Source organism: Balaenoptera musculus, chromosome 3, assembly GCF_009873245.2.
Source record: "Balaenoptera musculus isolate JJ_BM4_2016_0621 chromosome 3, mBalMus1.pri.v3, whole genome shotgun sequence".
In the NCBI taxonomy this organism is placed as follows: domain Eukaryota; kingdom Metazoa; phylum Chordata; class Mammalia; order Artiodactyla; family Balaenopteridae; genus Balaenoptera; species Balaenoptera musculus.
This window is the reverse complement of record NC_045787.1, coordinates 157,196,558-157,224,465: the sequence shown is the minus strand read 5'-3', so window position 1 is coordinate 157,224,465 and position 27,908 is coordinate 157,196,558. Positions and strand designations below refer to the sequence as shown.

Genomic DNA, 27,908 nt, shown 5'->3' with positions numbered 1-27,908 from the left:
CTAAGCCCACTTGTATATTAGAGTATAATAAATATATGAAAGGAGTTGATCGATCTGATCAGTATCTGGCAAACTTCAACATCCTCTGGAAAACTTGAAAATGGTATAAGAAAGTGGGTTTCCATTTGAGTAACTGTGGTTTATTCAATGCATTTAAAATTTATTGTAGCCTTAATGCACAGAATAAAATGACTTACAAGCAATTTTTGTTAGCAGTAGCTAGAGAATGGGTAACTGACCATTCTGGTGAATGCAGTGGTAGTCCCGCACCTGGTCCTTCTTGTGGCGTTTTTTAAAAGAGTACCCCGCAAAGATCCACCTTGTTGACTATCAGGTAAAATAAAAGAACATATTTTAGAGAAAATGATACCCATAGGACCAAAAAAAAAAAATGCTGCCAGAAAGTCTGCTCTTCCAGGGGAAAGCGCAGTGAAACACACTATGTTTGTAATAGATGTTTTGTTCCCCTGCACAGAGGTGCTTGCTATACTGCCTATCACACTCTAAAGAAATATTAGAATGCTTTAAGACAGGTACGAAGTTTCAAATAAATACATTAAGTGCAAAAAAAGTTGTTGATATTTACTCAAACGTGGGTGTTTCAATATTCATTTACATAACAAATCACCGGCCACAGGTGTTAGTTTCTGCAAAAATCCCCTGGTCAATGATGTGTTAATGCAAACTCTTTATTATTCAAATCCTAGCCAGAAGGAATGACAAAGAGCAAAGGGCAAAACATAGAAATAATTCACATGAGACTATATACACTATGATATTTACAAATTTATGCCATCTTTTACTAGCAAGGAAAATGAAATAAGGCTCTTCTGGCCAAAACAAGAGTAGATTTTCTCATAAGGAGGATGGACTATATATGGGTAAGGAATATCCAATACCTGGCACTACAGGAGGCCAGTACGAAAATCCCAACAAATACCAAAATGTCATTTATCAATATTCCCACACAAAACAATCAAAGCATAAAAATTAAACCAACCTGCATATTAGAAATACATGTCAATTCAACCATGGATCAAACAGGCTTCAAAATGAAAAGAAAAAAATGTTAATTGATTTAAGGGCAAAACAATATCTGTTAATCGTTATGTAGTACTGCTTACAGAGTAGTTACAGAATTCTTCCACTTCAGTGTTCATTTCTGAACGTAAGTAGTAAATAACCAGTCGAGAGATCCCCTTTAAGAATGAGGCACTGATAAAAACAATATAACTCTAAGAATTATTTTCATGTTATTTTTTTCTGGAACATTATACATGGATTAATTTGTATCAGGCTTTCTCAGATTTCTTACACATATAGGGTTTCTTTCCAGTGGGAGTTTTCACATGTAAGAATGAAGGCCGACTGATGTTTTCCCCACATTGCTTACATTCAAGAGGTTTCTATTAAGTATGAGATCTTTCATGCCTTCGAAAGGAATTGGGTCGACTGAAGGCTTTCCCACATTCTCTACATTTGTAGGGCTTCTCACCAGTGTGTATTCTCACGTGCCCTCGAAAGGTAGTGCGATAAATGAAGGCTTTCCCACATTCTGTACATTCATAAGGTTTCTCTCCAGTGTGAGTTTTTTCATGTGTTCGAAAGGATGTGTAACAACTGAAGGCTCTGCCACATTGTTTACATTCGTAGGGTTTCTCTCCTGTGTGAGTTCTTTGATGTATTCGAAATGAACTGGGAAAATTGAACGCTTTCCCACATTCCTTACACTTATAAGGTCCATCTCCAGTGTGCATTATCATGTGTGTTCGAACACTTGAGGGAGAAATGAAGGCTTTCCCACATTCTTTACATTTATAGGGTTTCTCTCCAGTGTGCTTTCTCACATGTCCTTGAAAGGTTGTGCGATAAATGAAGGTTTTCCCACATTCTGTACATTCATAGGGTTTCTCTCCAGTGTGAGTTCTTTCATGTATTCGAAAGGAACTGGGCCAACTGAAAGTCTTACCACACTGTTTACATTCATATGGCTTCTCTCCAGTGTGAGTCCTTTCATGTGATCGAAATGAACTGGGACAAATGAAGGCTTTCCCACATTCCTTACATTTATAAGGTCCATCTCCAGTGTGTGTTATCATGTGTGTACGAACGCTTGAAAGAGAAATGAAGGCTTTACCACATTCCTTACATTCATAGGGTTTCTCTCCAGTGTGAATTCTTTCATGTATTCGCAAACCTAGAGGAGAACTGAAGGTTTTCTCACATTGTTTACATTCATATTGTTTCTCTGCAGTGTGAATCCTTTCATGTCTTCGAAAGGAACTGGGACAACTGAGAGCTTTACCACACTGCTTACATTCATAGGGTTTTTCTCCAGTGTGACTTCTTTCATGTATTCGCAAACCTAGAGGAGACCTGAGGGATTTACCACACTGTTTACATACGAACGGTTTCTCTCCAGTGTGAGTTCTTTCATGTGCTCGAAATGAAGAGGAACAACTAAAGGCTTTCCCACATTCTTTACATTTATAGGGTCCTTCTCCAGTGTGTGTTATCATGTGTCTTCGAAAGGTTGTGAGCCATGTGAAGGCTTTCCCACATTCCTTACATTCATAGGGTTTCTCTCCAGTGTGAGTCCTTTCATGTCTGTGAACAGATTTGCAGTAACTGAAGGCTTTCCCACATTCCTTGCATTTATATGGCTTCTCCTCATATTCATGATACTCATATGGTTTGTGTCCACTGTGAGATCTGATGTGCCTATAAGGAATGAATGACCCATGAAGAAGACTTTCCCACACACATTACATTCACATGGTTTACTCCAGGAAGAGTTTTCTGGTTCAGATTAAGATTTGGAATCTGGCTGACAGTTTCTCATCTTGATTACTTCTTTTGCTCTCACACGAGCTTTTTCTACCCTATGGACTTCTGTAAAAAATGAGAAATTATTAATGATTTCTTTAACAATTTCACATTTATTAGTAGGGTATTAGAATTACATTTTTATATTTTATAGCAAAAGGGAAGGTTTTTTGCCTCTTCTGCATTTTTTGAGGGTGGATTTATACTGAAAGCTCTGTAAGAGGACTTGACATACGCTATTATGAAAACATAATATTAATATATTGGGTTTCTTAATATTGTTTCCAAAAACACTGGACATCTATGTCAGGTTTAAGTAAATGTTTTTGGTGAAAAAAATTTAAGGATAACTTTAAGCTGGGTTGTTTTTTTTGCTTATTTTAAAAGTTTATGACATACCAGGATTCTCATGTGGCACACTGCTATCTATTGTGTGTGTGACTCACCTTAGTTTTCTCCCTTGGGTTTTGTACCAATCTTCAATGTTATGATTGTCCCATTTTTTTCCTAAAATGCAGACCCAGAAAAATAATGCAAATTATTGGAAATTATAGAAAAATATTAGATTCTAGGTCCACGATGAGCTGTGACCATGCTTAGTTTATTTACCAATGTACAGCAGTCCCCCCTACCCACAGTTTTGCTTTCTGTGGTGTCAGTTACCTACAGTCAATTGCAGTCTGAAAATATTAATTTAAACTGTGCACCCTTCCAAGTAGTATGATGAAATCTTGCAACGTCCCGCTCTGTCCTGTCCAGGATGTGAATCATCCCTTTGTTCAGTGTATCCATGCTGCATATGCTACCTGCCCATCAGTCACTTAGCAGCCATCTCAGTTTTCAGATCACTGTGGTGGTATTGCAGTGCTTGTGTTCAAGTAATCCTTATTGTAATTAATGATGGCCCCAAAGTGCAAGAATAGTGATGTTGGTAATTAGGATATGCCAAAGAAAAGTTATAAAGTGCTTCAAGTGAAAAGATGAAAGTTCTTAATTTAAGGGAAGAAAAAATCATACACTGATGTTGCTAAGATCTATAGGAAAAACGAATCTTCTATCGTGAAATTGTGAAGAAGGAAAAAGAAATTGATCTTAGTTTTGCTGTCTGATCTCAAACTGCAAAAGTTATGGACACTTAAACACTTAGGCATGTTAAGTTCATGTCTATTATACGTGTTCTATTCTTAGTTATTGTTATCAACTCTCTTACTGTGCACCAAATTTCTAAATAAACTTATTATCATAGGTATGTATGTATAGGATTCAGTACTATCTGCAGTTTCAGGCATCCACTGATGGTCTTGGAAGTATCCCCTGCAGATAAGGGGGGGACTACTGTATTCCTTTTCCATATTCCACATCTTGGAACAGTGTTGATGGGCAAGAAATACTTGTTCCCTAACTGACGAAGTGAAGGAATGTTGTCATGCTTACCTACTGAGGCCAGGTTCCTCAAGGTTTCCTGCATCACATCTCTGTAAAGTTTCTTCTGCGAAGGATTCAGTAAAGCCCACTCCTCCTGGGTGAAGTTCACAGCCACATCCTCGAAGGTCACTGGGTCCTAAAACATCCCAAATATGTTTCCAGTAAGATGTGCGAGTCTGACAGAACTGGGGATTTATACTCAATTTACAGGAAGATTACATATGATTCTGTCACCTTCAAACATTTATTTTATGTCTTGGTCATCAGAAACTGACCCTATGTCCTTACTTACTTCTTCATGAATTTAACAGCATAATGAACACATGCAAATTATTTATTCATTTTCACTGTGATCACTTTAAATGTTATTGCTCTCTGATGTCAGGGTCTAGAGCACCTTGGAGAAATGAGAGAAATGCTACACAAATGAATCAAATATCATTTTAAACAAATCAATCTCTTGTGAAAAAAAACTCATCTCCTTTGTTATTACACACCATTTAACTCAGTACACTCCATTGATGTATGAGGTCAAATCTGCAGGAGTTTTTAAGGAATAAAACACAGTGAAGAACTGGAAGCTTTTTCTTCTATTCCCATCACCAAACATGAGAGTCCAGGAGGCCTGTGGAAATCCAACTTGTGACAAGGATCAGTTTGCCATACTGGCCTGAGAATTACTCCAGGTGATTAGAAATAGCCAGGTGCAACTGGCTACATTAAAATATTCTTGTAAAGAAGTAGTACTTTTAGCTTGTGTAAAATTTATTGCAGACTCATCTTCTCCATTCTCTCTCTGTCCCATTCATGGAGCTAGGAATATTCAGAACTTAAGGCTCAGACAACTTCACATGATATGACATGCTAAAAAGACAAAATTACTTAGACCTCCACAAAACCCTATACACAATGAGCCTCAGGGCTGCTTCTCACCAGTTTTTAGCACACACAGGCACACATAATGAAATGATAAAGTGCTAAAAGATTTCTTTTTGGTCAAAGCCCTTGCTAAATAACCTTGAGGAACAGGTGAAGAGCTGCATATTGCACAGGAATTCACTACACTCCACAAAGGTCTGATGGTGAATCTGCCCATGATTATATAACACATAAAGGATTCACAGCACTTTCCTCCAAAGAATGTAAAACCTCCATTCTCTAATTTCAGGTGGAAGTTTCCTGGCCAGCCACTCCAGAGGCAATCCTCCCAACATCTCTCATTTCTGAGCTCCCATATGGTGCACAGAAGCATAACAGCCCAGCCCCGAGTATAGGAATATGTAAGTTGATGACACCACACACTGCCAATAGTGTACAAAAGGGTTTATTACTTCCATAATTGAGGTCTCTGGGGAGTAAGGCAGGCCTCTCAAGAAGGCATGAAATGGCTTGAGAGTGTAAGGAAAAGTACATGGACTTATTTTTTTAGTTGATGTTGTGGGTGGACTGAAGAGAGAGTTCACATACAAGGGCAGGAGCAGGCATGAATTGAATCTCTTGTCACTGCCAAAGGAAGGATAACTAAGGCTTTCCTATCATCATGGATACATGTGGGTCACAAGAGGAGGAAGGAGGGATGAGGCTTCAAAGCTGTCAGCAGTCAAACATAAAAAACTGGAGACAGAGACTTCTCTTTTCTTGTTCATTGTATAATGAACTTAGAAACCATCATTCCTAACCTCACAAGAAAAAAAACAAAGAACTGAAGACACAGAGCAAACCACTGTTTCCAAAATTGGAAAGACAGAAAGAAGCTATTTTGAAACAGCTATTCTTAACAAGGCCTATCCTCAAAAGAGACTATTCCACCAGGGCCTAATGCAAAGACAAAAAAGAACACAACATCTAAGAACTTTGGAACAATGACAGCAGGTGTAAAATACACACAATGAGAATACCTGATAGAAAAGCAGAAAGGAACAAAAAAATAAGTGAAGTAATCATCACTGAGACTTTCCTAACATTAGTGATAGACAGCAAACTGCAGATCCAGGAAGCTAAGAAAAACACAAAACATGAAAAACAAAAAAAGAACACCAAAAACTGCACTGCCAAGCACATCATTTTCAACTGGAGAAAAATCAAAGACAAAGGGAACATTCTGAAAGAAGCCAGAGAGAAAAAACAAACCTTAGTTTTACTTAAGGATAAGAATTAAATCAGACCTCTTTTCAAAAACTATGCAAGCAAGAAATATCATATAACTGGAATCACACTGTATTTATCCTTTGGAATCTGGGTTCTTTCACTTAGCAATAAATATATATATAAGATTTATCCATGTTGTTGCATATATTAATAGTTCATTACTTTTTATTGCTGAGTAGGATTGCATTGTACAGATGCACTATAATTTATTCATTCACCAGATGACATTTGAGTTGTTTCCAGGTTTTGGTGATTATGAATAAAGCTGCTGTAAACATTCACATACCAAAAACAAACAAAACAACAACAACAAAAAAACCCCAACTATGCAAGCAAGAAGAGAATGGAATGAAATATTTAAAGTGCACAAGGTAAAAAACACCATCCTACAACTCTGTGTCAAGCAAAATTATTCTTCAAAAGTGAGGGAGGGGCTTCCCTGGTGGCGCAGTGGGTGAGAATCTGCCTGCCAATGCAGGGGACACGGGTTCGAGCCCTGGTCTGGGAAGATCCCACGTGCCGCAGAGCAGCTGGGCCCATGAGCCACAATTACTGAGCCTGCGCGTCTGGAGCCTGTGCTCCGCAACAAGAGAGGCCGCGACAGTGAGAGGCCCGCGCACTGCGATGAAGAGTGGCCCCCGCTTGCCACAACTAGAGAAAGCCCTCGCACAGAAACGAAGACCCAACACAGCCATAAGTAAATAAATAAATACTTTAAAAAAAAGTGAGGGAGAATGTTTTATAATAACCTATATGGGAAAAGAATCTGGAAAATAATTATATATATATAAATAAAATAACTGAATATATATATAATAACTGAATAACTTTGCTGTATACCTGAAATGAACACACACTATAAATCAACTAAACTTCAATAAAAAAATGTAAAAAGCCGATAAGCCTTTGTAATAAAAAAAAAATCTCTAGGACTGCTGCATCTCAGGAAAAAAAAGTGACAGAGAAATACTTTCTGAGAAAAGTTGAGGGACTCTGACATCAATACACCTGGTTTTACAAGAAACAGTAAAAGAAATTCATTAGAAGGTACAGGCATACCTTGGAGACAATGAGGGTTCAGTTCCAGACTACCACAATAAAGCAAATCACATGAATTTTTTGGTTTGCCAGTGCATGTAAAAGTTCTATTTATACTATTCTGTACTCTGTTAAGTGTGCACTAGCGTTATGTATAAAAATACAATGTACATACCTTAATTTAAAAATACTTTATTGCTGGGATAGGGAGGGTGGGAGGGAGGGAGATGCAGGAGGGAGGAGATACGGGAACATATGTGTATGTATAACTGATTCACTTTGTTATAAAGCAGAAACTAACACACCATTGTGAAGCAATTATACTCCAATAAAGATGTTAAAAAAAATACTTTATTGCTAAAAAATGCTAACCATCATCAGAGCCTTCAGCAAGTGGTGGCAGTAACATCAAAGATTACTGATCACAGACCACCATAACAAATGTAACAAAAATTTGAAATATTGTGAGAATTACCAAAATGTGACAGACACACAAAGTGAGCAAATGCTATTGAAAAAAAGGTGCCAAGAGATTTGCTTCACACAGGGTTACAACCAACCTTCAACTTGCAAAAAATGCATTATCTGTAAAGTGCAATAAAGTGAATTGCAATAAAATAAGCTATGTCTGAAAAAGATATAAACAGGTGAAACATTAGAAAAGACCCTTTAAGAACTGTTCTCAGTTCACTATAGCCTTGTTGGTCTCATGGACACAAGCCCCACTGGTTTTCAAAGCTAGATGTTTTTGGACTTCCCTGGTGGTCCAGTGGATTCTGCCCTTCCACTGCAGGGGGCGTGGCACGGGTTCCATCCCTGATCAGGGAACTAAGATCCCACATGCTGTGCAGTTGTGCCCCTGACCCCTGAAAGGCTAGATGTTTGGGGGGCTTGTCTTCATGTGTGACTCGTAAAAGCTGGGGTGCCAAGTGTGGGATCTAAACCCTTTGCTCCTCAAGGAGAAGCCTGGAGTTTTGAGTCCCTTCCTGAAGGTGGAGTGCCATGTGGAGGGGGGGTGGTTATGGTAAGACTGTGCCTCAGCTTCCACCCACTTTGATGTGGGTGTTCTCATTTGCCCGATGCATAGGGAATCGCCAGTTATGGGCAACGAGAGATGAGCTGCTGCATGTTCCTGTACGCATGACAATGTCTGCTGCTGCCCTACTGGATCACACCCCGGGCTCTCCGGGTTGTCTCTGCACAGCTAGACTGAGTCCTCTCCCAGGGCCTGTCTGCCCGGGATTCCTGGGGTGCCGCCCTGTGTGCACTAGGACAATGGTTGCTTCCAGCTGCCCCACCAAGATCACACTCAAGACCCTTCGTCTTTGTGTCCAGACCGAGTCTTTTCCCAGGGCCCAGTTGGCCCAGATCTCCCACCAGGCTGTGGCGTGGAGTGTGCAGGGCCGGGGTATTCGCCCAATTCAGACTGGGGAGTGGCGAGGCAGCAGCTGCCAGTGCCAGGCTCTCTCTGCCCTGATTGTTGACAAGTCAGCATGTGCACACTCCTTGCGAGTAGTGTCTTGGATTCTCCAGACCTTCTGACTGTCCCAGTGGTTCTCCAAACAGCCAAGGGGGCTAGTCTCCTCTCTGCAGGATGCCAGGACTGGGACGCACAGATTGTGGCTCCACCTGCTTGCTCCCCAAGGTGAGGGGCTGCCCGTGTGGACCTTCTCTTCCTTTCAGATCCCTCCCAGGATCACAGATCCCAACCTGATGTCTTTTTTTCTGTCCTACCCAGTTACATGGAGATCTTTCTTGCAGCTTTGGTTGTACAGAAGTTCTGGGGACCTCCCTGGTGGTCCAGTGGTTAAGACTCTGCACTTCCACTGTAGGGGGCGTGGGTTTGATTCCTGGTTGGGGAACTAAGATCCTGCAAGCTGTGCGGCGTGGGCCAAAAAAAAAAAAAACGTTCTTCTGCCAGGTTCCAGTTAATTTTCTGTGAGAACTGTAGAAGTATTTTTGATGTGTTTGTAGGGGTAGGTGAGTTCCACATCCCCTTACCCTGTCATCTTGATTCCCCTTTCTTCTTTCAAATTATTAAATTATTATACTATTTGCTATGGTGATCTGTGATCAATGATCTTTGATGTTACTACAATGACTCACTGAAGGCTCAGATGATGGTTGGTATTTTTTAGCTCTAAAGTATTTTAAAAGTAAGGTATGTACACTTTTTATACATAATGCTATTATACACTTAATAGACCTTAATATAGGGTAAACATAGATTTATATACACTAGGAAACCAAAATTCATGTGATAATTGCTTCATTGTGATAATTGCTTTATTGCAGTGGACTGAACCTGCAATATCTCTGAGGTATGCCTGTGGTAGATACACAAAACATAAAGGTAAAGGAATCTAAGCATACCAAAAAAGACAGGAATCTAAGCAAGTGAAGAAGACAGGAAAATAGGAATTACAAAACAGCCAGAAGACAGTGAACAAAATAGCAATAAGGACATATCTATTGATAATTACTTTAAATGTAAAAGAAATAATAAATTCTCCCATCAAAACACAAGAGTGGCTGAATGGATTAAAGAAAAAAAGACTCACCTATATACTGGCTACAAAAACCTCACCTGAGATAAAAGTGCACACAAAGACTGAAAGAATGGAAAAAATATATTCCTTGCAAATGGAAACCAGAAGAAAGCTGGGGTACCTATACTTGTAACAGTCAAAATAGACTTAAGACAAAGACTGTTATAAGGGACAAAAAAGGTCATTATATAATGATAAAGGAGTAAATCCAAAAAGGATATAACATTTGTAGACATTTATGCACTCAAAATAGAAACATCTGAATATAAAAAACAAAATTTAACAGATCTAAAGGGAGAAGTAGAAAGCCATACAATAACAGAAAGGGACTTTAATACCCCAATTTCATCAGTGGATACATCATTCAGACAGAAAATCAATAAAGAAACATTGGCCTTCAGTGACATATTAGGCCAGTCATTCCGGCCAAAAGCAACAAAATACACAGTCTTCTCAAGGGCACATGGAACATTCTCCAGGAGAGAGCATATGCTAGGCCACAAAACAAGTCTTAATACATTTAAGATTAAAGTCATATTAAGCATATTTCCCGACCACAATGCAATACAACTAGAAATCAATTATGAGAAGAAAACTGGAAAATTCACATGTGGAGATTAAACATTATACTGAACAACCAATACGTTAAAGAAATCAAAAGAGAAATTTTAAAAAGTACCGTGAGACAAATGAACTGGAAATATAGTAGAACTCCATTATCTGTGAGGGATACATTCCAAGACACTGAGTGGATGCCTGAAACCATGAATAGTACTTAACCCCACAAATATAATGTTTTTTCCTATACATACACATGCACACACAGTGTGGATACAACGAACAAAGGGATGATTCATATCCCAGGCAAGATGGAGCAGGATGGCACAAAGTTTTATCACACTCCTCAGGACAATGCACAATTCAAAACTTTATTTAAAAAAATATTTAAAGTATTTTAAAAATGTTTATTTCTGTAATTTTCCATTTAATATTTTCAGAGCACAGTTGACTGCAGGTAACTGAAACTGTAAAAAGCAAAACTGCAGATAAAGGGGGACTATTGTGCAACATACTGAAACTTACAGGATGCAGCAAAAGCATTTCCACGAGGGAAGTTCATAGTGACACTGATAAATCAAGAAACAAAAAAGATCTCAAAAAAACCTAACTTTACACCTCAAGGAATTAGAAAAAGAAGAAAAAACAAATGCCAAAGTTAATAAAATGAAGGAAATAACAAAGATCATAGTGGAAATAAATGAAAAAGACTAAAAAGAGAGTAAAAAAAAAATCAATGAAACTAAGACCTTTTAAAATATAAGACAGATATCCAGTAGAGATGGCGGAGGATTAAGATGTGGAGATCACCTTCCTCTGCACAAATACACCAAAAATACATCTACATGTGGAACAGCTCCTATAGAACACCTACTAAACGCTGGCAGAAGACCTCAGACTTCCCAGAGGGCAAGAAACTCCCCACATACCTGGCCAGGTGGCTGACAGCGTCTTGGTGCTCCAGCCTGGTGCCAGGCCTGAGCCTCTGAGGTGGGAGAGCCGAGTTCAGTACACTGGACCACCAGAGACCTCCCGGCCCCATGTAATATCAATCGGTGAGAGCTCTCCCAGAGATCTCTGTCTCAACCCTAAGACACAGCTCCACTCAACGGCCAGCAAGCTCCAGTGCTGGACACCCCATGCCAAACAACTAGCAAGACAGGAACACAACCCAACCCATTAGCAGAGAGACTGCCTAAAATCATACTAAGTTCACAGACACCCCAAAACACACCACTGAACACGGCCCTGCCCACCAGAAAGACAAGATACAGCCCCACCCACCAGAACACAGGCACCAGTCTTCTTTACCAGGAAGCCTACACAAGCCCCTGAACCAACCTTAACCACTGGGGGCAGACACCAAAAACAATGGGAACTCGAACCTGTAGCCTGCAAAAAAGAGACACTAAACACAGTAAGTTAAACAAAATGAGAAGACAGAGAAATATGCAGCATATGAAGGAGCAAGGTAAAAACACACCAGACCAAACAAATGAAGAGGAAACAGGCAGCCTACCTGAAAAAGAATTCAAAGTAATGATAGAAAAGATGATCCAAAAACCTTGGAAACAGAAAGAAGAAAATACAAGAAATGTTTAACAAGGACCTAGAAGGACTAAAGAGCAAACAAACAACGATGAACAACACAATAAATGAAATTTAAAATTCTCTAGAAATAATCAATAGCAGAATAAATGAGGCAGAAGAAAGGATAAATGACCTGGAAGATAAAATAGTGGAAATAACTGCTGCAGAGCAGAATAAAGAGGAAAGAATGAAAAGAATTGAGGACAGTCTCAGAGACCTCTGGGACAACATTAAATGTACCAACATTCGAATTATAGGGGTCCCAGAAGAAGAGAAAAAGGGTTTGAGAAAATATTTAAAGAGATTATAGTTGAAAACTTCCCTAACATGGGAAAGAAAATAGTCAATCAAGTCCAGGAAGCAGAGAGAGTCCCATACAGGATAAATCCAAGGAGAAACATGCCAAGACACATATTAATCAAACGATCAAAAATTAAATACAAAGAAAAAATATTAAAAGCAGCAACGGAAAAACAACAAATAACATACAAGGGAATCCCCATAAGCTTAACAGCTTATATTTCAGCAGAAACTCTGCAAGCCAGAAAGGAGTGGCAGGACATATTTAAAGTGATGAAAGGGAAAAACCTACAACCAAGATTACTCTACCCAGCAAGGATCTCATTCAGATTAGACAGAGAAGTTAAAACCTTTACAGATAACCAAAAGCTAAGAGAATTCAGCACCACCAAACCAGGTTTACAACAAATGTTAAAGGAACTTCTCTAGGCAGGAAACACAAGAGAAGGAAAAGACCTAAAAAACAAACCCAAAACAGTTAAGAAAATGGTAATAGGAACATACATATTGATAATTACCTTAAATGTAAATGGATTGAATGTTCCAACCAAAAGACACAGACTGGCTGAATGGATACGAAAACAAGACCCGTTTATATGCTGTCTACAAGAGACCCAATTCAGACCTAGGGACACATACAGACAGAAAGTGAGGGGATGGAAAAAGATATTCCATGCAAAGGGAAATCAAAAGAAAGCTGGAGTAGCAATTCTCATATCAGACAAAAAAGACTTTAAAATAAAGACTATTACAAGAGAAAAAGAAGGACACTACATAATGATCAAGGGATCAATCCAAGAAGAAGATATAACAATTGTAAATATTTACACACCCAACATAGGAGCACCTCAATACATACATACGGCAAATGCTAACAACCATAAAAGGGGAAATCGACAGTAACACAATCATAGTAGGGGACTTTAACGCCCCACTTTCATCAATGGACAGATCATCCAAAATGAAAATACATAAGGAAACACAAGCTTCAAATGATACATTAAACAAGATGGACTTAATTGATATTTATAGGACATTCCATCCAAAAACAACAGAATACACTTTCTTCTCAAGTGCTCAAGGAACATTCTCCAGGATAGATCATATCTTGGATCACAAATCAAGCCTTGGTAAATATAGGAAACTGAAATCGTATCAAGTGTCTTTTCCGACCACAATGCTATGAGACTAGATATCAATTACAGGAAAAAATCTGTAAAAAATACAAACACATGGAGGCTAAACAATACACTACTTCATAACCAAGAGATCTCTGAAGAAGTCAAAGAGGAAATCAAAAAATACCTAGAAACAAATGACAATGAAAACACGACGACCCAAAACCTATGGGATGCAGAAAAAGCAATTCTAAGAGGGAAGTTTATAGCAATACAATCCTACCTCAAGAAACAAGAAACAAGCAATACAATCCTACCTCAAATAAAACAACCTAATCTTACACCTAAAGCAATTAGAGAAAGAAGAAAAAAAAAACCCAAAGTTAGCAGAAGGAAAGAAATCATAAAGATCAGATCAGAAATAAATGAAAATAAATAAGGAAACGATAGCAAAGATCAATAAAACTAAAAGCTGGTTCTTTGAGAAAATAAACAAAATTGATAAACCATTAGCCAGACTCATCAAGAAAAAAAGGGAGAAAACTCAAATTAACAGAGTTAGAAATGAAAAAGGAAAAGTAACAACTGACACTGTAGAAATACAAAGGATCATGAGAGACTACTGCAAGCAACTATATGTGAATAAAATGGACAACCTGGAAGAAATGGACAAATTCTTAGAAAAGCACAACCTTCCAAGACTGAACCAGGAAGAAAGAGAAAATATAAACAGGCCACTCACAAGCACTGAAATTGAAATTGTGACTAAAAATCTTCCAACAAACAAAAGCCCAGGACCAGATGGCTTCACAGAGGAATTCTATCCAATATTTAGAGAAGAGCTAACAGCTATCCTTCTCCAACTCTTCCAAAACATAGCAGAGGGGAGGACCCCGATACCAAAACCAGACAAAGATGTCACAAAAAAAGAAAACTACAGGCCAATATCACTGATGACCATAGAAGCAAAAATCCTCAACAAAATACCAGCAAACAGAATCCAAAAGCACTTTAAAAGGATCATACACCATGATCAAGTGGGGTTTATCCCAGGAATGCAAGGATTCTTGAGTATACGCAAATCAATCAATGTGATACACCATATTAACAAACTGAAGGATAAAAACCATATGATAATCTCAACAGATGCAGAAAAAGCTTTCAACAAAATTCATTTATGATAAAATCTCTCCAGAAAGTAGGCATTGAGGGAACTTACCGCAACATAATAAAGGCCATATATGACAAACCCACAGCGAACATCGTTCTCAACGGTGAAAAACTGAATCCATTTCCTCTAAGATCAGGAACAAGACAAGGTTGCCCACTCTCACCACTATTATTCAACATAGATTTGGAAGTTTTAGCCACAGCAATAAGAGAAGAAGAAGAAATAAAAAGAATCCAAATCGGAAAAGAAGTAAAACTCCCTCCCTGCTTGCAGATGACATGATACTATACATAGAGAATCCTAAAGATGCTTCCAGAAAACTACTAGAGCTAATCAGTGAATTTGGTAAAGTAGCAGGATGCAAAATCAATACACAGAAATCTCTGGCATTCCTATATACTAACGATGAAAAATGTGAAAGAGAAATTAAGGAAACACTCCCATTTACCACTGCAACAAAAAGAGTAAAATACCTAGGAATAAACCTATCTAAGGAGAGAAAAGACCTGTATGCAGAAAAGTGTAAGACACTGAGGAAATAAATTAAAGATGATACAAACAGATGGAGATATATATATACCATGTTCTTGGATTTGAAGAATCAACATTTTGAAAATGACTATACTACCCAAAGAAACCTACAGATTCAATGCAATCAATCCCTATCAAACTACCAGTGGCATTTTTCACAGAACTAGAACAAAAATTTTTACAATTACTATGGAAACACAAAAAGATCCTGAAGAGGCAAAGCAATCATGAGAAAGAAAAACGGAGCTAAGGAATCAGGCTCCCTGACTTCAGACTATACTACAAAGCTACAGTAATCAAGACAATATGGTACTGGCACAAAAACAGAAATATAGATCAATGGAACAGGATAGAAAGTCCAAAGATAAACCCACGCACCTATGGTCACCCTGTCTTTGATAAAGGAGGCAAGAATATACCATGGAGAAAAGACAGCCCTCTTCAATAAGTGGAGCTAGGAAAACTGGACAGCTACCTGTAAAAGTATGAAATTAGAACACTCCCTAACATGATACACAAAAATAAACTCAAAATGGATTAAAGACCTAAATGTAAGGCCAAACACTATAAAACTCTTAGAGGAAAACATAGGCAGAACACTCTATGACGTAAATCACAGCAAGATCCTTTTTGACCCACCTCCTAGAAATGGAAATAAAAACAAAATTAAACAAATGGGACCTAATGAAACTTAAAAACCTTTGCACAGCAAAGGAAACCATAAACAAGACGAAAAGACAACCCTCAGAATGGGAGAAAATATTTTCAAACAAAGTAACGGAGAAAGGATTTACTTCCAAAATATACAAGCAGCTCATGCAGCTCAATATCAAAAAAACAAACAACCCAATCCAAAAATGGGCAGAAGACCTAAATAGACATTTCTCCAAAGAAGATATACAGATTGCCAACAAACACATGAAAGGATGCTCAACATCACTAATCGTTAGACAAATGCACATCAAAACTACAATGAGGTGTCACCTCACACCGTTCAGAATAGCCATCATCAAAAAATCTACAAACAATAAATGCTGAAGAGGGTGTGGAGAAAAGGGAACACTCTTGCACTGTTGGTGGCAGTGTAAATTGATACAGCCACTATGGAGAACAGTATGGAAGATCCTTAAAAAACTAAAAATAGAGCTACCATACGACCCAGCAATCCCACTACTGGGCATATACCCTGAGAAAACCATAATTCAAAAAGAGTCATGTACCACAATGTTTACTGCAGCACTATTTACAATAGCCAGGACATGGAAGCAACCTAAATGTCCATCGACAGATGAATGGGAAAAAAAAGATGTGGCACATATATACAATGGAATATTACTCAGCCATAAAAAGAAATGAAATTGAGTTATTTGTCACAAGGTGTATGAACCTAGAGTTTGTCATACAGAGTGAAGTAAGTCAGAAAGAGAAAAACAAATACCGTATGCTAACACACATGTATGGAATCTAAGAAAAAAAAGGTTCTGATGAACCTAGGGGCAGGACAGGAATAAAAAAGCAGACGTAGAGAATGGACTTGAGGACACGGGGAGGGGGAAGGGTAAGCTGGGATGAAGTGAGAGAGTGGTAATGACATATATACACTACGAAATGTAAAACAGATAGCTAGTGGGAAGCAACCACATAGCACAGGGAGATCAGCTCCATGCTTTGTGTCCACCTAGAGGGGTGGGATAGGGAGGGTGGGAGGGAGATGCAAGAGGGAGGGGATACAGGAATATATGTATACATATAGCTGATTCACTTTGTTATACAGAAGAAACTAACATAACATTGTAAAGCAATTATACTTCAATAAAGATGTTAAAAAAATAAAAGATAAACTGGAAAACCTTTAGCTAGACTCACGAAGACAAAAAAGAGAAGATCCAAATAAATAAAATCAGGAATGAAGGGCTTCCCTGGTGGCACAGTGGTTGAAAATCTGCCTGCCAATGCAGGGGACACGGGTTCGAGCCCTGGTCCAGGAAGATCCCACATGCCGCGGAGCGACTAGGCCCGTGAGCCACAATTGCTGAGCCTGCACGTCTGGAGCCTGTGCTCCGCAACAAGAGAGGCCGCGATAGTGAGAGGCCCGCACACTACGATGAAGAGTGGCCCCCACTTGCCGCAAGTAGAGAAAGCCCTCGCATAGAAAATAAGACCCAACATAGCCATAAATTAAAAAATTAATTAATTAATTAAATTAAAAAATCAGGAATGAGAAATGTTACAACAGGTACCACAGAAATACAAAGGATCAGAAGAGACTTCTATGAACAATTACACGCCCCCAAAATTGGACAACCTATAAGAAATTCCTAGAAACATACAACCTCCCAAGACTGAATCATGAAAAAATAGAAAATCTGAACAGACCAATTACTAGTAAGGTGATTCAATCAGTAATCTAAAACCTCCCATCAAAGAAAAGTCTAGGGCCAGCTGGCTTCACTGGTGAATTCTAACAAACATTTAGAGAAAACTAATATTAATCCTTTGCAAACTCTTCCAAAAAATAGGACAGAACACTTTGAAACTCATTTTACAAGGCCAACATTCTGCTCATACCAAAACCAGACAAGGACTCCACAAGAAAATTACAGGCCAGGAAGAATGTAGATATAAAGATCCTGAAGAAACTATTATTATACAAAGTTCAACAAAAAATTAAAGGGATCACACACCATGTTCATGTGGGATTTATTCCAAGGATGCAAGGATGGTTCAACAGCTGCGTATCAATCAATGTGATACACCACATTAACAAAATGAAGGAAAATAATCACATGGTCATCTCGAATGATGCAGGAAAAGCATTTGACAAAATCCAACATCCATTTATGATAAAAATTCTCAATAAAGTGGGTATAGAGGGAATGTACCTCAACATAATAAAGACCATATATTACAAGCCCACAGTTAACATCATACTCATCAGTGAAAAGCTGAAAGTATTCCCTCTAAGATCAGGAACAAGGCAAGGATGCCCACTCTTGCCACTTTTATTCAACATAGTATTGGAAGTCCTAGCCACAGCAATCAGAGAGAGAGAGAGAGAGAGAATCCAAATTGGAAAGGAAGAAGTAAAATTTCTATGCATAGAAAATCCTAGCGACATCACCAAAAAACTACTAGGGCTCATTAATGAATTTGGTACAGTTGCAGGATACAAAATTAATATACAGAAAAGCTGAAAGCTTTTCTTCTAAGATCAGGAACAAGACAAAGATGCCCACTACATAGTACTGGATGATAAGCTACAACAATTCGGCAAGAAAAAGAAACAAAAGGCATCCAAATTGGAAAGAAAGAAGTAAAACCATCACTATTTGCAGATGACATGACATTATATAGAGAAAGCCCTAAAGACTCCATCATATCTGTTGGAACCAATAAGCAAATTCAGTTAAGCTGCAGGATACAATAACAATATACAAAAATCTATCTCTATACACTAACAATGAATTATCAAAAAGAGAAATTAAGAAAACTATACTAATTAGAAGTTTGGTATTAACAGTTACACACTACTATATATAAAATAGATATAAATAAGGACCTATTATTTAGCACAAGGAGCTATATTCAATATCTTGTAATAACCTATGATGGAAAATAATCTGAAAAAGGATTATATATAACTGAATCACTTTTGCTGTATACCTGAAACTAACACAACATTGTAAATCAAGTATACTTCAATTTAAAAAAAAGCAAACTAGTAATTAGCAAATCAGATCATATTCTAATTAGATCAAACTCTTGAAAACCAGGAATTTCAGTCTGAGAGAAAAGAGATACACATTTACTAGACAGACTAAAATCCTGTAGTCCTGTGGAAACATCAGTCTAAACTTAAATTTTATCTTTTGTTAAAAAAAATACCAAAAAATTCTCTACTTCAATGACAAAAAAAAAGAGAAAACAATCCTATTTACAACTGCATTAAAAAGAATAAAATACCTGAGAATAAATTTAACCAAGGATGTGAAAAACTTGTATACTGAAATTTATAAGGTGTTGATGAAAGAAATTGAAGATACAAATAAATGGAAAGATATTTTGCCCTCATGGATTGCAAAAATGTCCATACTACCCAAGGCAATGAACAATTCAGTGCAATCCCTATCAAAATTTCAATGGCATTTTCCACAAAATAGAACAAACAATACTAAAACTTGTATGGAACCACAAAGACCCTGAATAGCCAAAGTAATCTTGAGAAAGAACAAATCTGGTAACATAATGCTTCCTGATTTCAAACTATATTACAGAGCTAAAGTAATCAAAACAGTATGGTATTGGCATAAAACAGACATATATAGATTAGTGGAACAGAATAAAAAGTCTAAGGAAAAACCCCATGCTTATATAGTCAATTAATTTTTGGCAAAGGAACCCAGAATATACAATGGGGAAAGGACAGTTTCTTCAATAAACGGTTTGGGAAAACTGGATAGTTACATGCAAAAGAATGAAACTGGACCACTATCTTACACCATACACAAAAATCAACTCAAAATGGATTAACTAAATTGGAAGATTGGGATAGACATACACACACTAATATATAAAAAATAGAGGACTTCCCTGGTGGTGCAGTGGTTAAGAATCTGCCTGCCAATACAGGGGACACAGGTTCCATCCCTGGTCCGGGAAGATTGCACATGCCACAGAGCAACTAAGCCCGTGCACCACAACTACTGAGCCTGCGCTGTAGAGCCCATGAGCCACAACTACTGAGCCCACGTGCCACAACTACTGAAGCCTGCACACCTAGAGCCCATGCTCCACAATAAGAGAAGCCACCGCAATGAGAAGCCCGTGCACCACAACGAAGAGTAGCCCCCGCTCGTTGCAACTAGAGAAAGCCCGCATGCAGCAACGAAGACCCAACACAGCCAAAAATAAATAAATAAATTTATTCAAAAAAAAAGATAGTAAGGACCTACTGTATGTATAGCACAGGGAACTCTACTCAATACTCTGAAATGACGTATATGGGAAAAGAATCTAAAAAAGAGTGGATATGTGTATAACTGATTTACTTTGCTGTACACCTGAAACTAACACAACATTGTAAATCAACTATACTCCAATAAAAAAATTTTTTAAAATGGCATAAGACTTGACATAAGCCTTGATACCATAAGAATCCTAGAAGAAAACACAGGCAGCAACCTCTTTGACATCAGTCTTGGAGATGATTTTTTTGGTTTTGACACCAAAAACAAAAGCAAGAAAAGCAAAAGTGAACAAGTGGGACTACATCAAACTAAAAAGCTTCTGCACAGCAATGGAAACCATCAACAAAATGAAAAGGCAAACTACTGAGTGGGAGAAAATACTTGCAATCATATCTGATAAGGAATTACTATCCAAAATATATAAAGAACTCATACAACTCAACAGCACAAAAACAATCTGATTTAAAAAAATGAACAGAAGATCTGAACTGATACTCATCCAAAGTCATACAGATGGCCAGTAGGTACATGAAATGTGCTCAACATTACTACCACAATGAGATATCACCTCACACCTGTTAGAATGACTATTATCAAAAAGACAAAAACTAACAAGTGTTGGTGAGGAAGTGCAGAGAAGGCAACTCTTGTGCATTGTTGGTGGGAATGTAAATTGATGAAGCCACTATGGAAACCAGTGTGGAGGTTCCTCAAAAAATTAAAAAATCCAAACAAACTTTTTGGTCAACCCAATATTTGCACCCCCATGTTCTCTGCAACACTATTTACAATAGCCAAGACATGGAAACAACCTAAGTGCCCAATGATGGATGAATGGATTTTAAAAATGTGTACACACACACATACACACACACACATATATATATAATGGAATATTAGTCAGTCATAAAAAAGGAAATCTTGCCATTTGTGACATGGATGGACCTTAAGGGTATTATGCTAAGTGAAATAGTCAGAAAGAAAAATACCATATGATCTCACCTATATATGGAATCTGAAACAAAGAAAGAAAACCCTGAGAATTCCCTGGCAGTCCAATGATTGGGATGTGGTGCTTTCATGGCCGTGGGCCTGGGTTCAATCCCTGTTCAGGGAACTAAGATCCTGCAAGCCACGCAGCAAAACAAACAAACCAAAAAACCAAAAAACCCAAGTTCACAGATATGGAGAATAGATTGGTGGCTGCCAGAGGTGGGACGTGAAGGTGTGTGTGGGGGGGAGGGGGGTGTTGAGGGGTGGGTGAAATAGGTGAAGGCAGATCAAAAGTTACAAACTTTCAGTTATAAAATAAGTCAGGGGATATAATGTGCAGCATTGTGACTATAATTAATAATACTTTATTGCATATTGGAAAGTTGCTGAGAGGAAATTTCAAAACTTTTCATCACAAGAAAAAAAAACTGTAACTATGTGTGATGATGTTAGTCTAGTTAACTAGACTTATTGTGGTAATACTTCACAATGTATACAAATATTAAATCGTTATGTTGTACACTTGAAAGTAATATATCAATTATATCTCAATAAAAATAAGTAAAATGACCAAAAAAAGAAATAATTAGGGAAGACATAAAAATTGCAGGAATACAGACTATCAACAAAACCAAAAGCTGGTGTGCTTTGAAATAATCAGTAAAATTGATAAAGGTCTAGTCAAGCTAACTGAGAAAAGAGGGTAGACAGAAGTTAGTAATATCAGGAATGAAAGGAGTGTAAGTAAAATGGAAAAGCATTTGACAGAATCTAACATCCACTTATGATAACACACTAGGAACAGAGGGGAGTTCAGGCTCTTGAGATAGAACATCTTCATGAAACTTGCAGGCAACATCACAATAGTGAGAAACTAGATGCTTTTTTTTTGAAAGATAAGAAACTAGGTAAGGAAGTCTCCTCTCACCACTCCTATTCAACACTGTACTGGAAGACCTAGCTAATGCAATAAGGCAAGAAAAGGAAATAAAATGTATACAGATTGGGAAGAAAGAAATAAAACTGTCTTTGTTGTGTATGACATGATTTTCTATGTAAAATATCTGAAAGAAACCATAACACTAGAGATCACTCCAGGAATTAATGAGAGTATAGCAAGACTGAGAATACAGAAGTCAACTGCTTTCTTATAGACCCAGAGAAATATAGCCAACTGATCTTCAATAGAGGACTAAAAGGCAATTCAATGGGAAAAGGAAAGTCTTTTCAACAAACAGTGCTGGAAATAGTGGATATCCACATGCAAAAACAAATAAGTAAACCTAGACACAGACCTTACACAAAACTTAAAATAGACCATAGCTCTAAATGTAAAATGCAAAAGTAAAAAACTTCTAGAAGATAACATAGAAGAAAATCAAGGTGATCTTGTGTTAACTGATGAATTTTAAGATACAACACCAAAAGCAAGATCCAAGAAAGAAAACAATAAGCTTCACTTCATTAAAATCCCCTGTGCTACAAAAGACAGTGGTAAGAGAATATAAAAACAGTCACAGATTGGGAAAAAAATCTCTGCAGAACACTTATCTGACAAAGGACTGGTATCCAACATATCTAAAGAACTCTTAAAATGCAACAGTAAGATGACAAACAATCCAGTTTAAAACTGGGCAAAATTCGGGACACTTCCCTGGTGGTCCAGTGGTTAAGACTCCACGCTTCCAATGCAGGGGGCACGGGTTTGATCCCTGTTTGGGGAACTAAGGTCCCACATGCTGTGTGGCACAGCCAAAAAAAAAAAAAGGGGGCAAAATTGAAAATAAAGCAAGAATCCCTGGGGAAAAAAAATAAAGTCCCAAACATGAGGAAAAAAATGGGCAAAAGATTTGCACACACATCAATAAAGAAGATATACAGGGCTTCCCTGGTGGCACAGTGGTTGAGAATCTGCCTGCCAATGCAGGGGACACGGGTTCGAGCCCTGGTCTGGGAAGATCCCACATGCCGCGGAGCAACTAGGCCCGTGAGCCACAACTACTGAGCCTGCGCGTCTGGAGCCTGTGCTCCACAACGAGAGAGGCCGCGACAGTGAGAGGCCCGCGCACCGCAATGAAGAGTGGCCCCCGCTCGCCGCAACTAGAGAAAACCCTCGTACAGTAACGAAGACCCAACACAGCCAAAAATAAATAAACAAATAAATAAATAAAATAAAATAAAATAAAGATATACAGATGTTAAATAAGCATATGAAAAGAAGCTCAACATCAAATGTCATTAGAAAATTGCAAATAAAACAAACAGATACCACTAAACGCTTATTACAACAGGTAAAATACAAAACACTCAGAATACCAAATATTGATGAAGATGTAAAGCTACAGGAATCCTTACTCATTGCTGATGGGAATGGAAAATGGTATGCCTACTTTGGAAGACAGGCGGTTTTTTCACAAAACTAAACATACCCTTATCATAGGATCTAGCTCCTAGATTATACTCCTTGTATACTTATATTTACCCAAATGAGTTGAAAACTTGTCTTCACACAGAAATATGCAAATCAGTGTTTATAGGTGTTTTATGCATAATTGTCAAGACAGAGTTAAGCAAGATATCCTTCAATAGTAGAATGAATAAACAACCAGTGGTATATCCATATGATGAAATATTGTTCAGTGATAAAAAGAAATGAGCTATCAAGCCATGAACAGACAAGGAGGAAACTGATGTGTACTGGTTTGTTATAATTTCAGATTTATGCATTTACGGCTTAAGTGAAGTTGTTTTGATCTACTTGTTTATAGGTCAAGTAAAGATATTTTGGTCCAAGACTGACTTTGTTTACTTTGGGAGGCCATGTCAGGATGACGCCATCAAAATTGTGCTTATCATTATGAACATGTGGAGGAGTGACAATTATATGACGGACATTTAAACTTTAAACACCAAGAATTTGTGACGACTTAATTTGAGTGTTCAGTCTGGGTAAGGCTACTCTTTGCTAATCTAAAAAACTCTCAGAAGATTATGAGACACTTGCTCCTGCTGTGGCCAGGTTACTCTTGGATAGCAGTGGCGTTAAACCAAGCAGCAGTCTCAGGAAGAGAAGAGACATATTTGTTTCTGCCTTGGCGAGCCTACTCCTCATAGGCAGTGGTGCAAGCCATGAAATGGCCCCTGGACCAAGCAGCCTACCTTGCCTGCCAACACTAGTGCCTTTGCCCAGCAGGGAGGGATCTAAGCGGGCATCTGATACCCAGCTTTTAGTTGGAAGGACTGACGCTATCAAGAACCAATTCATATAAAGGTGCAACTCAACTAAATTTGGACTTTATTTCTTTCATCTTCCCTTTGGCTGGAACAACAGTGTGATTAAACTATCATTGGTTTGAGGTATGTTATGTCTTTACGGGCTTATTAAGAGACATTATCCTATTTGCTATTGGCTTGTGAAATATAAATTATAATTCCCGCAGTGAACCTGTGTTAAATAAATTACTGGCAAAGACAGTCTCAGTCTCTGAGCATAATTTGCCTGAACGAAACAGGAAACTTAGAAGCATATCGCTAAGTGAAAGAAGACACTCTGACGAGGCTACATACTGTATGATTCCAAGTACAGGACATTCTGGAAGAGATAAAACTATGAGCCAGTAAAAAGATCTTTGCTTGGGAAGGATTTGGGGGTTTGAGGGAGGGATGAATGGACAGGTGAAGCACAGGGTATCCTTAGCAAAGTTAAACTATTCTATATGATACAGAAATGATGGACACACGTCATTATACATTTGCCAAAATCCCTACATTGTATAACACAAAGAGTCAAGGCTAATATAAACAGTGGACTTTATAGCATTGATATTGATCCATCAATTGTAACAAATATACCATAATAATATGAGATGTAAAAAAATAGTACAAACTGTGTGGATGCAGAGGGGTCAAGTGGAAACACTCTGTACTTTCTGATCAATTTTTCTGTAAGCCTAAAATGTTCTAAAAAAACGGAAATCTCACTGTTTCATACCTTACAATTTTTTAAATCCTTTACAAGCATTATTTAAAATTGAGAGAAATTTATATACACCATACTTTCCTACCTAGTAGTCTGTTTGTAATTAACTTTTGCTACTTTAAATTTATTTTAATTTTTCTACATAGGAAATCATTCTAAATTTAATTCTTTAAACACTATTGGGTATAAAACTGCAAACTGTAGAAAGTGAAAAACTTCAAATGTCTAACTAAAAGGACAAACGACATCATAGTTTGTCCCTCCACTATATTTCACACTCAGGATATGGTCAGGAATGAGTAGCATATTATAATGCATTAGGGGTTTGCATTTAATCCATGAAGAAACCTACTAGGATTTTCAAAGATTTTCCTAAGTTTGAATAGTTTTTATCATATCAATTAAAACAGAAATTCAATAGTTTTTTTCACTCATCAATACAAGTAGAAATTCACTTGCCTTAAGAATTGTACAGCCTTTTAAATATCAAAGTTCTCTAGGGACAAGCACATACAAAAACTGATCTAAAAATGAAAAGTGTGCCTGAGAATCTAAACATACCCATCTCACAGCTTAAGATTCTGTTGCCTAAAAGGAGCAGAAATTCTGTTTGGTTCCAGGATTCTCTTGCCTTACACAAGTATTTTTCAATCAACTTATATTTTTCAAAGCCTAAGAAATCAAAAATCGTATACACTCACCAAGGAAATAAAATTGTAAACTGCTAAGGGAAACTAGAGTTAAAGGGACTGAAATATCCAATAGATAAAGGCATCTAAAGAAAAGAAACACAAATATTCAAATCAGCTCAGATAAGAAGCCTGCTTGCCCACAGTTAAGAATGAAAACCCTCATTCAGAAAGTTAAACACATTCCCAAGCTTGGGGTCTAGATACCCAGGTTGAGATATAACCCCTAAGGTGGGTCAGTCCCTGGTGAAGGAGGGTAGGGACACCTGAGCAGTCACTGGAGAGAACTCTCCTCACATTCTCACAAGTGAGGAAACTCTCAGGCAGATTCAGTTTAAGATCCGACTTAAACTCCCAAATTCATAAACTTTTTGTCCAGGAGACAGAACTCCTGACCACAGACTTTTTTAATACACAAAATACACTCCGAGTGCACCTATATCATGGATGCAGAACTCAAACATAAAACATCTAGGCCAAAGAAAACCCCCCACTGCTGGCTCCAGATGGAAACTTTAGTTTGGAGTCACTGGCCTCAGGCCTCTGCTCCAGTCACAATACTTTGGATCACCAATGATAATTTAAATGACATAAACCCAGTGTTTCAATAATCCAGAAAAATCACTCAACCCAGTGTTTATGTGTAAAGGAAGAGAGAAGACTGTAAGGCAATTTTATTTGTTCAACAGGAAAATCCCAAAACATCTAGTCCTATCGGAAAATGAAGATGTCAATGAATTAATTCCAAAAAAAGAAACTGATTTGTAAACAATCGTATTGGAACACTTCTAGATTTTGCAAGTCTAAGTCCTGATATGCCATTGGAAATCACCCAAAAGACCTCAGAATATTACTACATGCGCTCAGGGTGGGGGGGAAAAAAAAAAAAAAAGGAAACAAAAATTTTAATACACAGAATGTAATAATAAAATTTTTTTCTGAAATTCACCTTTCTTGCCTCTTTGGAAAAACTTTATACTGTCTCCCCAGGTCTAAATTTAAATAAAATTTACACTTACTGTAAATTTAAATAAATTTAAAAATTGTATATTTAAATATTGTAAATTTAAATAAAATGTACACTTATTGAAAAACTGAGTCTCAAATAAGTGAATAAATCTTTTCAAAGAGAGAAACTCAGGAATGGAGGCAGTGCTGAAAAAAGATCACCCAGGAAAGTTTCTCAAGAGGATCCTCCACCCAAAGGTCTTCCCATAGGATGTCCGTGACTAAGAAAGATTTTGAGAGGAGAGGCACAAGCATTCCATATAACATATTCCAGGTGGTGGTTCTCTGCTTTCCTCTCAAGTAAAATAGCCATAACAATAAATCTTTAAAAGAGCCATCCATGGCTCTGTTGATAAATGATTAAACAATTAAAATACTGCATCCGTTTGAAACTTACCACGGAGAAAAACAGTTAATAGTGATACTATGAACTGCAGACAGGATGACGGGATTTGGGAATGCGGGGAAACATCTGTAAATTTAGGGATTTATTGCCAGCCCTAGGAAGAGCTAGGCTGGGGGGACAGGGTTGTGGACTTGAGATCCTGCTCCTCAAACATTTAAAAAAGTGAGAGTAAAATGATTCCCCTGGAGAGAAAGGGGGAACCGGACACCCCCAGACCACAGCGGCTCCCACACGTGTACCCCAGAGACCGAGTCACGATTGCCCCGAGTCCCTCCCTATGGCCACCGCGCCGTGTGGGGAGACTCGGGTTCGCAGGGACAGGACAGGACACCCGGGGGTCCCGGCTGTCGACTCAGCCCCTAGGCTGTGTGGCGCGCCACCGGCTGACTCGGGTCCGCAGACTCTGGAGTTGGCCGCGGGGGAGGCCCGGTTCCATCAGTCCCACCGCCCCCCTCTCCCAACACCAGACCCCGCACACTCACCATTTTTCGGTTTCTGGAGTTTCCGGTTGTCCACCCCATGACCGCCGCGGCAAGTGCCGGTCACAGCGACACAGAATGCGGCATAACCACCTGGAGCCTTTAAGGGCAGCAGGAGCTGATGCGGCCACTG

General features: G+C 38.2%; 1 pseudogene; it reads right to left on the bottom strand.

The window, feature by feature from the left end:
* Nucleotides 1-377: 377 nt before the first annotated feature.
* Nucleotides 378-27,908, bottom strand: LOC118892730 (annotated as a pseudogene).